This window comes from Topomyia yanbarensis, chromosome 2, assembly GCF_030247195.1.
Source record: "Topomyia yanbarensis strain Yona2022 chromosome 2, ASM3024719v1, whole genome shotgun sequence".
NCBI classification, from domain to species: Eukaryota; Metazoa; Arthropoda; class Insecta; order Diptera; family Culicidae; genus Topomyia; species Topomyia yanbarensis.
Genome location: NC_080671.1, coordinates 78,297,157 through 78,310,639, shown reverse-complemented (window position 1 = coordinate 78,310,639; position 13,483 = coordinate 78,297,157). Strand labels below are relative to the sequence as shown.

Here is a 13,483-nt window from a genome sequence, read left to right as displayed (position 1 = left end):
TACGTCTAACTTCACAGGAGCTTCCTGTAGGATACATCCTCTTGCGTTCGTTATAATAGTATTGAAGTTACCACCAATGACTGCCGGCTTTCGGCCGATCAACTGCTCGGCTAACTGTTTCAACATTAGACTGAACTGTCCCACTATCAACGTTGTAGCTGCGTAACAGCTGCACACGAAGATGTCGTTGATTTTGGCGATCACAAAGCCTTTTTCTCACGAGTTTTCTGAAGTTAACTAGTAACCTCGCTTGATTCATGAAATGGCTCCATCCTTTCATCCATTTAGTACTCGACTTCCGCTTGCTTTCCGTCATTCTCTCGTTTCAATAACGTTATATAGATCCTCTGCGTACTTGAGCCATTTTGCTCCAAACTCAACTCGGATATTACCCAGCGGTAAGTTGTCGCAAGGCATTTAGGTTCAGGTTGCTGCGAGCCGTTTAGATCCCGTTTTCGTGAGCACTCATCTTAATCTGACTGAGGGTTTTCCGGCGGCGGAATTTCTCCCGAAACTGGTACCCATTTCCTTGAGCCGTGTAGATCCCCAGTCGGTGAAAGTACCGATGTCCATTTCGTGAACCAATTAGCTTCCAGTTTTGTCACGATACAAGTGAGCCATTTAACTATCCGCTTCGTCGCGATCTACTCGATGTAATCCTCGGCGGTAGACTTAGCCTTCACAACGAGCCAACCGGTAGGTGCCGAGGTCTGTCGCCAATTTTAACTACAAGGAAATATTTTCAGAAGATAAGTTTAAAAAAAAAGTTGCCTCCAAACCCCCCAGCTACTACGCCACTGTAATGAATGAATTAGGGACAAGTACGCACTCTTCATTCCTTCTTTAACTCAGGGTCAGGGTATCAATTTTCTTTATTAACGGGTGTTCAGTAAAAAATGAGAATTTTTTCAATCATGTGTGTGTGTGTGTTAACCTTCTAAATACCACTAATCGGCAGTGGTATTATAAAAAAAAGTTTTCTGCGTGTGCCCCTATCACCCCATGCAAGTAATTTAATCTCGGGATGTAGTAGGTGTTAGCTCTACCGATTTTCCAATGACCTATTTCAAAATGACAGAGACCTAGCGGTATATTCCGAGGCCATTTTCCCATCGGCAAGCCCCGCTCACATATAATACGTGTACCACAATTGTACCAGTATTATAATCAAACGTTCGATTCCTTGCCACGAATGCGTGTTCAAGTAATTGACGCGCATTTAGTGTTTAATTTGAATGACAATAGAGAAAAATAAAATAGAACGAGCTCACCGGTAAATAGTTTGAGGTTTATTATACCGCTTAATTTGATTCCAGTTGTATCTATCGGTAACACACTGTTATTGATAGCCACTCGCTTTTCTGAATCGGCTCGATTCATACTGGCAGTTTAACACTGTAATTTCTTCGTGAGTAACAGTTTCTTTAGCGGATCTGTATTTCTCGTAGATCCACATCGTCAGCGGTCTGCCTATTGATAATGCCGTTGCCGAATAGATCTCGGAAAACATGAAAACTCCCATACATCAGTCAATCTATCCCCGGCAAAGAATAGATCTCGGAAAACGTGAAAACTCCCATACATCAGTCAATCTATCCCCGGCAAAGACGTCAATAGGGAGCACCTTAGTGACTCAAACGAACAAAGTTATTTTTTAAAGTCACGTAAATAAAAATAAAGTAAAAAAGAACAAAGTTATAAATAAATGTGCCGCGTGCCTGTTTGAATCAGTTGTTGCTTTTTTGCCAGACAAGTAACATCATGCCTATAGCGTCTCGTACGACAGATGTGAGCACCCAGCACACTACGCTTCTATGAATGACGTCATCCTCAACTATTTAAAGAATATCATTTCTCGAGCGAGTTCATTCTCCAGTCGAACGTCGGGTCGCAAAGAACAGCAGTAGCAATCAGGCATGTTGACAATGCGCTGCGATGAGTGCTGCATTTGATCACTGCTGCCGCTGTATTGATTTTGCCGATGACGTCTTCCTCGGATATATAACTTTCAGCATTGCTCGGGCGAGCTTATTCTCTGGTCGAACGTCGGAGCCGAATACTTTGTCCGACCATATGCGTGAAGAGAGTAAACGTGCGATATTTCGATTATTGTTTCGATTTTGTGAGCTGTTTTCGGCAAATTTAAGACTAAGAGAAACGAAAGCAATTAAATTGAAGCATAGGTATTCTAGAGCGAATCAGTTATAAACATAACACGGAAGTCTAGAACTAGGCAGGCTCATATGGCCATGATCGAAAGGAAATGTGAAGAATCCATTGCCTTCTGCTGGTAGGAGTTGGGCTTTCCACCCAAGTTTACCGCATGGTCGATGATAGAACATAACTCATCATCATGCTTTACTGCCGACGCCGCGAAATATATTGCATACTACATTGTCAATGTCGCCGTGGTCGCGTCCTGCACACAACCCTTAATTTTTTTTCAAATTTATGCTTGAACTTATATTTTACTTCGGGGTGTGGCCGACTTGTCGCTGGAATGATAGCTTTCATTTCCTGGAATGTGGATCTTCGTCGTCCAGCACAAACGACGTCCCGCGGTAGTTCTTCGTCATCCACCGGCACTGCGATTTCACGATCGCTATGTGCTCGTCCGTGTACTCGGGGGACCGAGTCTTCTTCCGACTGACGATGTCCTCCATCTTGAGGGTTCGGTGAATTAAGGTATGGGAGCAGTGATATTTTCGGCTGGCGTCACGCAAACTCGTTCCGTCCTTGTTGCCGAACAGTTTTTTCAACGCTTCCTTCTTTTTCTTCGTCATTATCTTCGCCGGACGGCCGCTACCGGCCTTCCGCTGCACACTCAGGGATGCCAGGATCCGGTAAACTGCACTCATGGGTACGTTTTCGTCTCGAAAGTAGCCTACCGTAACATTTTTTCCACGATGACCATGCGTTTCGTAAAACCGTACAACACGCTCGCGGGGTGTTTCCTGTTTCGACGCCATCTTCGGTTGAATTGGCAGCACCCGGGCGAAAAAAAAATCATTTTTTAAGCCGCTCTACCCGCCCTTAAATCGCCCCCGAATCGCCCAGGGAACGCGCCATTTAATCGCCCTTAATTGCCTAATATGAAAATTACAAATATTACTTATTTTCAGATTCATTAGCTACTCACATAAACTTATCACTACACTAGGTAATCACCACCAAACTATAGGAAGAATCAATGGTGAAACTGACATTGCACACCAAAACTTACTCAATCTGACTTTTATTAAGAGTTTAGGTCAGATATCTTGTTCCACTATATTTACACACTATTCAACAATTTCCCACATTTGTTGGCTAAATGAAGTGCACTAGACAAACAAAATACAAGCGAGAACACGCCAATCGTTTAAAAAAACTATTTTAAGCTTAAGCTAAACATGAACCGCCATGTTTGAAAAACGCAAAAACAACCAAGTCCTTTTCAGCCGCCAGAAAATTTGTCTAAGTGTTGAAATTGCATTTAAATCGCATTCGCAAATTGCATTTGTTCCTAGGGGCAATTAGCACAGGTGAGTTGAGTTAAACGTCAAACTGTTTAAATCGCCTGACCATGTTCGTCCGCATTTATTTTGACAGGGTTCATTTAACATGTTACGATTTTTTGCTAATAACCAAAGAGAATAGGGAAAGAGACGAATAGTGTGAAGCCAAAAATACCTTATTGAGCAGACCAATCGTGCAATGTAAATAAACATTACTCATGCCTGAGTTGGAGGAGATAAGTATTGTACATCTATTAAAAAAGAAATTTCAATTTTCGTCAGAATTTGGTTCAATTGTGATTGTGAGGTGTATTCTACAGTATATGCATGAGTAAAAACAAGCTATAGAATTATTTTATCTCTTTGTTTCGAAATGCGCATCGTTTGATAAACAAATCCAACGATCGACATACGGTTTGTTTTCAAAATATAATAGAAGTCATTTCCATAGTAATTCTTCAAAAGGGCTAATGAGACTTTTGTAAACAAACTTATTTCGCTCATTATTCCGCTACCGAGTTGAATTTCATGAAAAATACACATGAATCAACATCTTTATCCTTAGTAGAATCAATTTCAAATGTTTTCTGTGTTGAAATGATAAATTAGGAGAAATCAGCAAAACAAAAGTTTGTTTACAAATCTGATTAGCCCTATTCAAATGTTGATATGGATTTAAAGTGCTGCCTGTGGAAGCGGTTGCCAAAATTCTAGTGTTGAAATCATCATAAAGGGAGTGTTGCCGTTTTGATTAATTTTCACTCTTCGTCTCTTTCCCTATTCTCTTTGCTAATAACTATATTTTCCAGTAAGTTTACAACAGAATTTACAGCTTCAGTGGAGTACTACCAGTTAGCAACTTACCAATATTTTTTCAACTTTAACCGTCGGATTCATTCAACATAATGATCCTAACAAGCAAGGAAGGTATTTGTATGGCTGTTTGGAATGTTGCAAAGAGGTTTCCGTAGTAGTGATAATCCTGTTTTTTATATTGTACAAGAAATTTCCTGTAACCCACCAAAAGGCGGTGCTGACAGAAAAGAGTTAATTGGCTCAAAAAGTGCTCACGGTGTGTTTGGTAGAACAATTTTATTCGAAAAAAATCGGCATCGCTAAAACTTCAACATGTGATAGAATGGGCTTTTCCCTTTCATTTGAAAGTTGAATTAAAATATTCTGTCGGGGGCTCCAGAACAATTTTTTATTTTAAAGGTTTTTTGTTTGAAAACTTGGGGTTTTCAATGAAACTGGTTCACATTTTTACCCCTAGGTAGCACTTTGGACATTCAAATATTACCAAAAGTGAGAATCAGATGGACAATTTGTACATACATTGTGTACAACTTTGTCGAAAATTACATCGCGATCTAAAATCGCCAGAGAAAGATATTAAATTTTTATCAAAGTTTCTAGATTCACACGGGGCCTATTGGTTAAGAAGCTTTATTCCAAAAACATTTTCATTTGTAAAAAAAATGAATTGCCTTATTTTAACAGTGTTCTCAGAAGAACCTTAATGCTAGCAAAGTCCCATCTTTAAACGGAAAAAGCATAATTCCAGAGTCCACCGTTTTATGCGCACCAATGATATTTTAGAAGCATGGAGATATAGAGAAGAGTAGATAAAATTTGAACGAAATTAAGACTCTTTTGGAAGATGCTGGGTAATGCAGTAGAATGAAACAGTTTTTTCTGTCACAGATATATTTGTTTCTTCTTCTTTTCACTCATTCTAGAGTATGCTTGATGTAATCTTAAATCAACCTTTTTGCTCGTTACCAGCTTGTGGGATATATTTCGCCTAAATTTTAACTTTCTGATTCGATTAGATATTCAGTCATTTGATGTGATTTCGATTGAGAATCCTGATTGACAGTTTCATGAAGGATAGAAAAATAATTCGATGAGTTTCATGTTCAAGTTTGTTAACTTTTGGGAGTGGCTGTATATTGAACAGAAATCGCAATAGTAAATAAGAAATAAAAGGTTTTGTCTATTGTACGAAGATAGCGATCTCAATACAAAAGTAGATATAGAAAGTATCACCTTTACCCGTGTTGCTGTTAATGTCTTCAGATTCTGAACTGAACTGGCAACTCTGTCTTCTTGATATGTTGTCTTTGCTCTTATCCCATATTATGAGGGATATCTTCAATAAACAGACTTGTATTACTTTGAGAATTTACTTAATGTACGGTTCAGCCTGATATTTTCTTGTTCGTTTTCTGTTATGATCCGTGTTCAACGAGTTACGATTTCGGAATTTCTTCTTAAATGTAATTATGAAACTATGGTTTATGGTTTTGTTCTTTTTCCTAAGATTATGTGAAGTGTGTTCAATTTGGAAATAAAATTTGAGGACAAGCAAAAATCTGCACCTATAAATTCTGATGAAATGAATCTTCCCCAAAAGATAACAAGCATGGATCCAAAACTCGAAGAGCTTTTTTTTCTTTCAATCATCTTCCTTTTAATGTTGATAAAGACAAACAGGATTCTCAACTCAAAATTGCAATAAAATCCGCCGTTTATTACAATTACTCGAACTGTCTACTTTAGTTTATTCAAATATTGAGCTTTGAATTTGAGCCAATTGTATTTTACCAGGCAGGATAGTATCAGGAAGAAGGATCATTCTAGTTTACATTAGCTATCCCCTAGAGCGAAAAAAGAAATGAAAAAGGCATGATAAAATTCGTTACTACATTAATCAACAAGATGTAAGATTATCGAATAAATTTGGTCAACACCTTTCCACACCTCCTTGTTCATAAAGTGTCATTTTCGCCCAAGACCCGGGGAAATCTGAAAATATATTGTTTCTGCTGAGAATGGGACTTTATATACATTGAAATTTATCTGAATTTACTGTTCATTTAAACCCAACATTTTTTTGTAAGTCCTTGTTAATCGACTTCTTAATCTATGGGCCCCGCCACACCTAAAATCTGATAAAATTTTAATAACTTTCTCGAGTGATTTTATATCGATTTATAGCGTTTTACGAAGTTGTAGACAATGGGTTTGTTCATCTGATTCTCACTTTTAGTATTTTTTGAATGTCTATAGTATCAATTAGTAGCCAAAATGCGAATTAATTTCATTAAAAAACTTAATTTTTCAATCAAAAAACTTTAAAATAAAAAGTTGTTCTAGACCCCCCGACAGAATATTTTAATTTTACTTTCAAATGAAAGGGAAAAGTCCATTCTTTCATATCCCGAAGTTTTACAGATGCCGATTTTTTTTTAATAAATTTGTTCGACAAAGACACCGTGTGCTAATAATAACTAGCAGTCGGCAGTCAATACGAATTTCTTTTCTTTGTCCGAAAATACCACAAACTATTCAACCTGCCACTCCTGTTTGGAAAGTGCGACTCAAATATGACTGATAACTTGAACTGTCGTCGATTATTTATTTGGTGAGAAAATACACAAAACTGGCAACACTAATCAATCTACTGCAGTTTTTAAATATAGCTTGTGGTAATAAAAATTGGATTCCAGCCGTACCGCTCTCAAAAATTTTTGGATTAAACAGTTCTTGTTCAGCTTATTATCTCTAATCAAAGTCTTGTTCAGCTTTCGTTTTTTGTTGGGTACTCAGGTGTCGATATGGAATTATACCATTCGATCTATCATTGCAAAATTCTCTTTGCCATTCTATGAATTCTTTTTAATGAAGATTGTTTGTTTCAGTTGTTTTTTAATTTACTCCACGTAATGTCCGGTAATTAATTTAATATATGAATTTAATATATGAACAGTATATTTCATATCTTACGCAAACTTTCACTATGAACCTTTTGTGTTCGCTGTTGGAACAACAAGTCCATCTTTGAAACAAATCGGAAATTTCGTCGTGCTCGACCAAACGAATGTTGATCACTGTAATAGCAGTAAGTTCCTAATTTCTGGTTGCCAGAAAATTACATATGTTACGAACATTGAACAATTTACTTTTTAGTGAAATAAGTTCCTATAAATTGCAAACTCTTAGATCTCATTTTCTGTGATCATATTACGAAAAAAAATCAAATTGGAAAATGACGAGCACTTTTCTGGGACATCAGGTAAAGTGGATTTATCAAATCCGTTACTGACCCGTCTAATCCAGGACGTCTGGCTATCTAATGTGATTATTATATAAAAACATGCTTCAAAATAATCCTACAAATCAATAAAAATTTCGATCGTGTGGAAAATTTCAATTAATTCCAACGTGACGGTTACTAGGGCAACAAACAGCATAACATTCGCCACTGCTTTGGTGGCTAATGTACCTTAACCAACTACTGGTCAACTTCGGCTTCGGACGGGCGTCTCTATGCGCAATTACATATTGAAGCAACATACCGTTGGAAAATCGTTCTTTGGAACCATATTTTCTTACCCGGACTTGCATACAACCACTTGCACGTGATGCTAAAACTTCAACGCAACATGCAAGTTACCGCGGCAACCACCAGCCACCAAACATGACACGCTTGAAGTTACTTTGCTCGACCATGCTGTCGACATTATTGAAAGCTCTTCTATATGGTAGCGCAAGTTCTCGTGCACCTGAAGCTTTTCGCGTGGTGCCTATTATACGGCAGGGTGTTCCCAGGTGAGCGTGTCGGGCAGCTCTGTGTGATATGTATTCACACAGTTGCTGGTTGGCACGGACATCAACTGAACACCTGAATAAAGTTGCCGATCGATTGTACGAACACTAGCGTGGCTGTTGGCAGGAGCCAAACAGAAAGCGCCTTTGCTTTGGAATGCAGGCCAGAGAAAAGAAGAAACTAAATTTACGATTTCATTCGAACTTTTGTACGGAACCGTGTAAGAGGTGTCTCCGCGTCGGCCTTTGCGGCTCCTCGGTCGGGGCTAGGAAAATCCATATTGTCGTGGTCGTTCTTTATTGTTTGTTAATGACAACGATAATGTAATTTGTGAGTTGCTGTTTGTGTGAACTGTGTTGATTGGTGCAATAGTTGAGGGTTTTTTTGAGCACAAATGTACAGGCGAGAATCATTCACTCGATCAAAGAACAGTTTTGTTTTACGGCGTGAAAGCGGTGGATTCAGGTTTTGCTCGGTTTCTATCTGGAAAAAGTTGCGGAGTTGTGTTTTTGAAGCAGTGAATTAACTTTTTAGACGTTTAGCCTAGCAAACGTTGATTCCAAGCAAGTTTTTATTTAGTTTTCTACTGAAAATATCAGTGCCAATATAGTCGCTAAACAATTGAGGATATAAATCGGAAAGCGACTGAAAATAAGTGTGAAAACAGAAAGATAATTCTCCAATTTGAAACGCAAGAAGTACAACGAAACAATTTTCGGAAGTAATATTTTTCTCCACCGTTCAAGTGATAAAGCAGTGCCGTGTGTAGGGAGTTTTTTTTTCTTTATACAATCTTCGGACGTTCGTCGGCCAAAGTGGTGCATGCTTGGTGACGCAGAATCGGAAATGAGAGTGCAGTCTGTAGTGCAGTGATCTTGGTTTCGTATCCACACATTTCAACGGTGGTCAGTTAGTGGTCTGAGTTGGATGACTCGCGCAGCAGCAGTTAAGCAAGGCATTCAGTGGTACGAGGATACGCAACAGGATTGATGTGGACGGACCTACACAGAACGACGTGTGTCGTGGGCACCAACCGTGATCGTAGTTCGTTTCCAACATCGACAACAACAGAAACAACAACAACAGAGACGGCTCTCTGATGCAGAAATAGCATATGAGGAGATGGAATTAAAGTGAATTCTTTAGGATGTAAGCGACGTTGTGGAGCGAACATTGAAAAAGTAAGAAATTGTGTGTTACCTGTAATTAGAATATGCGGTAGAGGAATTTAAGAGGATGTTCGGTTGGTTTATACTGATCTATTTATAGTTATGATTCGCAAATATGGGATGAATTTTTACCCCAATTTTTATATTTTTGTCTCACTTCATACTCATTTAAAGGTGTGAATATATAGCAGGTAATTAACACCAGAACTACAACACAGAAAACAAACTGATTATTGGAAAGTGTGCAAGCACAAAAAGTAATTTATTCTTTTTGATTATATATTTTAACGGTACAATTTTAATTTGCAATGTATGTATACAGTGACGGACAATTGATAAGATTTATAAAAAGTCAAGATTGGTCATTTTTCATTTTTACCTTTTTCATCACATAGAAAGGTTATACCTTAACTTCGAAAATCTACCTTCTAACCGGGATGAAAATTAGATTTTTGGAACTTGAAAGATGCTGAACTATTTAGCGTTCTATTTAGGAATCTCTTATGCAATCTCTTCCAATCTTCGACATCGCAGTTGAGGTGCGGAAGAAATTGCCAATAGGATTACGTTGGTTACATTGGTAAACATAGGCTCTTCTGGAGGTGTTGGTATTAAAAATGAAATTCGTTTTATTTTCTCGATATTTTAGTCAATTTCCACAAGCTTCAACATTTGAAATTCTCATATAAATAATATGAATAATTTTCAAAAGTACATGGAATTATGGAAGTCAAATTTTGTTATTTTATGTCTTGAAAATGTACGAAATGTCTAGCCCTTGAGATATCCAGAATCCAGAAAGCAATTTTTTTGTGAGAATCTATTGCCCATAGCCCTATACCTTCCTTATGTTTCAATTAATACTACAATCCCATTTCGGAATATGGACATCCTGTTTAACTGAATTTTGAAACTGATTTTATGCGTACTACGTTCATCAGTCCATGAAAAAATCACGATTTTGTGAATTAAACGATTTACGAAAATCGTGATCTTGTTTCATGAAACTATTTGTGTTTTCAACTTTTTTCAACAACTAGTTCCTGTCAAAAATGTAAATGTCGTTACATTTCAATGATTGAATGGGTTACTTTAGTCGTTACATGACCATGTTTAGATTTTGTACATAATTTGGGGATACACTGGGTCGTATAAACTATACCAACTAAAAGAACCGACATTTTTGCGATGTTCATGATTTCAGGAGTTTTCTTGCGATTTTTGTCATTTATGATACTGTTACGGTGATATTTATCCATGAGTTCATGTAATCATGATATTTTATTCATAAGTATGATATTAGATTTTTTGGCAGGGTAATGTGATGTTTGTTCAAGGTTTCCTCTTAGTCACGATTTTCTTAATTTATGCACGTTATCGTCCTATTTTATTCTTGGGCTGACTTTCGAATTTTTCACCTTGAGTAATGTGACTCATGTACATATCAGGAGTTTGATCATGTTATTCGTAATTTTTGTTCGTCTTATCAAGAGATTCCAACTGGATTTTTTAGTCGGACTAACGACACAATATATACTGGATCATAAACGGGTGACTTATTCGCGGTGTCTTGTTTTGTAAACTATATCATGAACACGATGTGTGGTTCTATAATGTATTTTTGGTGCTCATTGCTGTTTTCGTTTTCAGTTCGGACATCACATTAATTTTCATCAAATGAATAACGATGTTCAAGTTCCTAATAGTTTTCTTATATCTGCTGGTCGTACCGAATATCTGAACATAATTATATGATATTTCATAAAAAAGACAAATTTTGTGAAAGAGTTCATTTGGCATTACGGGGTTGCATGAAATTGAATCTAATTAGGGATATGTTATAAATATTACAAGCACTCTAAAAAGATCGTGAATTATCTACTAGGAATCATGAACCAGTTAACGAATCCTTGAATCATATTTTATGATTTTATGAAATATTTCAGGAGCACGAATGGTCAGTCGTGAATATTATACTAGGAATAATGAACCAGTTTACGAATACACGAACGAAATTTTGATTATTTTACGAATACGAAAGTTGTGATTGTTATACTAGTAAGCAGCAACCAGTTCATGAATACATGACTAATATTTTTTTTAACTATTTCACGACACGCATGGTCAGCCGCATCTATTATAATAGGAATCATGAACTAGTTTACGTTTACATGAATATTATTTCATCATTTATGAACCCTCCACGAGCACGAATGATGAGTTGTGACAAATATACTAGGACTCATGAACCAGTTCACGAATAATGTTTTATGATTTCACAAGCACGGGTAGTGCATTGTGAGTAATTGACTATGAATCAAGAATCAGTTCACGTATAAATGAATAATATTTTCTGATTTTGTGAACTATTTCACGATCACGAATGGTCAGTCCCGACTATTGAGAGGTAGGAATCATGAACTAGTTTAAGAATACATGAAATTTTTTTCATGATTTTGTAAACTATTCACGAGCATGAATGCTGAGTTGTGACTAGAAATCATGAACTAGTTCACGAATACATGAATAATATTTTATGATTTATTTAACGAGCACAGATATCGAATTATTACTATTAGTTTATTATATTAGAATCATGAACTCGTTCACGATGTTTGAAAGGATTCATGAATAGTATTCCGAGTTTAGGGAAATAGTTCATGAGGAAATATGTTTTGATTTTCTGAACTGATTCGAAACGAAAACCAAATCATGATCAAAATGTAATAAATCATGAATCAGTTTACGTCGTATAGTCGCACTCTGAATAATGTTCCTAAATCTATGAATAAAATCACGCGTCAACCTTTGGTTGTATGAATAATTTTAAAAAAAGTTGTGAAGTGGCGGATATCGGGACTGAAGTTCACAAAATAAAAGCAATAAATGGGCGTTACTGAAGGGAAATTGAATACAATTTATTCACCATTTTGAGAACAATTTTATATCCGTAGTAGAGTAGAATGGTGTCAAATAGGTATAGGGGTACAATAGGTATATGGCATCATTTTTGCTGTTATTACAGCGGTCGCTCGTGTTGCGTGAATTAGATACATGGTAGAGAAAATTGTTCACGATTGTCATTACGGCTGTTACCGTGGATCAGCTGTATTAGTTGCAGCGTCGTTTATGTTTTCGCGTGTTGTTTTGCGAAAACGCAGTGTATTTCGTCCTCAGTACAGTACATTAATTCAATGTAAAAAAAAAGTCAAGTGAGTTTTTTCTTACGTTAAAGTCAATGCTGAATACGAGTTTCGTGTTGGTTTTTCAATATTTTTGATCTAGAAAAAAACGGACATCAACATGAAACATACACTTGGGGACACTTGAACTATTTTGACAGGAAAATTATTTTGTGTGAAAGACGCCCAAACGAAATGAAGAGGACATGTAGAACGCAATTGCATCTGTTCAAAATGGCGCCACTATTCAGTCAGCCTCTAAATAATTCATGATTCCGTTCGAAGCATTACGTGCTCGTGTGAAAGGAAAGTGCCCTTCATCAATGAAAGCGCGCCAAATATTTTCCATGAGATAACAATAATAATTTAAGGTGTTGTTGAAGTAGATAATCGAAAAAAACATGATCGAAAAACAGAAGGAAAAGGAATCCAAAAAAAATGCTCCAAGGCACAAACGTGGTCGTCCAACAACTAAGCAACCACGTGAGCCGGAATGCACAACTTACATTACACACTCTGGCGACGACGAGGACACCGAAGAAGTCATTCGCAAGTACAAAACCAGACGCATCTGCAGAAAAAACAGGTTTTTTTTAACATTTCCTACCGTGGTTTCATGATTTTGCATATCATTTGCCACTTACTCATTTTCTTACTTGAATAACGTCAATGAATGATGTGTTAATAATTTTTAAATAATCTGCAATATTCATACTCTTCAAATAAAAATTGAACCGGGAATTTTCTAGGCGTGTACGTTGTTTCATATAACCTCTAATGTAGTGACCTATCGTACCCCCAGATTTTAAAAACATTGAAAAAAGTCTTTTCGCCTTATTGACTTTAGCTTAACAAATATTTAGCCAGACATAAAATCATTATTGCCAAAATGTATAACGTTTACAACGAGTGCTTGTTTATCAAAATCAGTGCAAAAATACCATCGCAAGAGCTCGCCAAAAAACTGACCTTCTTGACCCCGCTCTACTTTATCTATTTTCATCACAGAAGTTTGTTTGAGTT

The 13,483-nt window shown here is 36.9% G+C and overlaps 1 protein-coding gene across 1 annotated transcript in view; it reads left to right on the top strand.

The window, feature by feature from the left end:
- Window positions 1–8,300: 8,300 nt before the first annotated feature.
- The window catches only part of LOC131678505 (uncharacterized), a 172,673-nt gene continuing 167,490 nt past the window's right edge, over window positions 8,301–13,483 (top strand). The window contains exon 1 of the mRNA XM_058958700.1: window positions 8,301–9,290. The gene's annotated coding sequence lies outside the window, so the exon portion shown is untranslated. The remainder of the gene's footprint in view (window positions 9,291–13,483) is intronic.